Source organism: Penaeus japonicus, unplaced genomic scaffold, assembly GCF_977035675.1.
Source record: "Penaeus japonicus unplaced genomic scaffold, GWHDUDI00000001_assembly GWHDUDI00000013, whole genome shotgun sequence".
Taxonomy (NCBI): Eukaryota; Metazoa; Arthropoda; class Malacostraca; order Decapoda; family Penaeidae; genus Penaeus; species Penaeus japonicus.
The window spans coordinates 14,702,026-14,704,162 of NW_028234415.1; the positions used below are offsets into that span (position 1 = coordinate 14,702,026).

Sequence of the window (2,137 nt, forward strand, 5' to 3'; positions counted from 1 at the left end):
ACATTACCAGTATTTTAATTCTGGATATTAACAAGCATTACTTCTTAACATTCGCACAAAAAAAACAATTAGTTTAATCTAACATCTAAAAAAAAGCTTTATGCTTTATGTCCAAACTATCCCTGACAAAAACAACAATTAGCTTTAACAGTAGATTTCTTTTGCAATAATTTTCTTTATCATATATGCTTGAAATAACTAATAGCCATGAAGCAAAAGCAATCTACTACAAACATTATCTTCATAATGCCTTCAAGCCAAGAAAATCTTGACTATGTGACTTTGTCCCTAAGGCCTTCACTACAGTATAACAAAATAATAAACTTGGTTTGGCATAAAAGAACATACCTTCCATAAAGTATATATCACACATGTGCAAAATAACAAATATAAAACTCTTGCAACCACAACATTACTCCACAACAAAATTATAACCATTTCTAATATGGAACAATATGCCTAAAAATAATGATCATGCTGTATCTGCTGCTTGTACTTTAAGCATTTTGAGAAGCCATTATTCTTTCCTCATTATGAGAGGAACACCTAACGGGTGAGTTCCACATGATATGACATCTAGAAATCATCAGTAAAAGCCTCATTATACTTTGAACAGCAGAAGTATAGCTTCCATAATAGATGCAGGAAAAGAAGTGAAAGAGAGAGGGGGCAAAAACAGCACCTTAAATTTAAGTTTGGTCATAATGTAAAGTTTTGCTCAAAGTAGTTTATCTACTAAACCAGGCTGGAGTCATCCCTAAAATAACATCTTGTATATTTTGTTTTCACAAGCCAGCATAAGCTATGACTTATTATTAAATCAAATATAAAGATAAAAAACATCACTAGCTAAAAAGTGGTATTAGACTTTGGGTAGAAACAGATATGAATAAATTAGGTTCAGCATGAAAAATAAATAAACTGGCAGATTTCCAAATAATGTATTTCATTATGTTAACCCTCTCGTGACGGGTGGTACAACATTGTACCGCGCATTCAAAAGCCCAGTGGCCGGGCTAGAATTCCCCCGTCGTGGATGGGTTAAACTTCATTCAGGAAGTTTTGCTTATTAAAGATTGTAAAGTTACAGTAAATTCTTCACAGCCACTTTTGAAATTTGTATATCCAGCATTAACTACAGCATAGAAAGAAAAAATGAGCTAATGAGAATCTTTGACAACTATTTACCTACAATGACAACTATTAAGGCTAACAAGTGTCTTTTTGTCTCTCTATGCAACATCTGAAAATTCTTCTAGTTACAATTACTGCAAAAACAAGACACTTGTATAGAGTGGGTACCTTACCATTATAACTGGTAAAAATGTACACCTGAGTTACTTTACAGTCAATAATGTCAGAAGCCATTACTTAGCAGACAAACTCGGGATGTAACAGAGTGAAAGAAATACAAGGTTTATATTGCACTCTAAATCAGTACTGGACAAAAACCCAACCAAAATGCAATGACTCACTTATACTAGTGATCAGCAAAACACAATACCAAACAAAAGACCATACTGTTGAATATCTAAATATATTACAAAACTGAAACTTTCCCATAACGAAGTAATATATGTCACACCTCAGAGGCTGGATTAGTAATTCTAACTGCTCAATTTCTGTAAGTATTTTGAAGCTTCATTTAGTATTATTATTCCTGTGGATGACATGAACACACACAAAAAAAAGGTTTCTTGACATTCTTACCATAAGGGTGTGCGTAAAAAAAACAATTACAACATGCTATTTGGAAATACATTCATAAAAAGAATCAGATAGAGAAGAAAAAAAAATCTACTCTTTATAGACTAAATATCTTTTCATTGGCAATTAAACAATACTTTTTCTTTTTACTATCTACATTGGCCTTGCAAAGTAGCAAGACCATTTTTCTTTGTAATTATTGCAATCTATGCAAATATGCAGTCGTGTGACTAGTTTGACATGCTTGTCATTAATTGTATAAAACATTTTCTTTTCTTACATCATGGCCATATATCATTATGAAAATTAGGAAAAACTCCAATCATCAAACATATTGTGGCCAGCAGCTGACTGTGTGTGACTGCCCTCAGACTCAAGCAATTAACTCATGGAAACTTGGATGACAAATTTGTCATATTGGGTAATACAG

At 32.5% G+C, this 2,137-nt stretch overlaps 1 protein-coding gene across 5 annotated transcripts in view; it reads right to left on the reverse strand.

Annotated features, from left to right (window-relative positions):
* Positions 1–2,137, reverse strand: part of CHMP2B (Charged multivesicular body protein 2b) — a 13,105-nt gene continuing 10,968 nt past the window's right edge. For all 5 annotated transcript variants that reach the window (XM_086543212.1, XM_086543207.1, XM_086543211.1 and 2 more), the window contains 2 exons: positions 1,048–2,137; positions 1–960 (listed from right to left, as the gene is read on the reverse strand). The exon at positions 1,048–2,137 is cut by the window's right edge and continues 1,407 nt beyond it. The gene's annotated coding sequence lies outside the window, so the exon portion shown is untranslated. The remainder of the gene's footprint in view (positions 961–1,047) is intronic.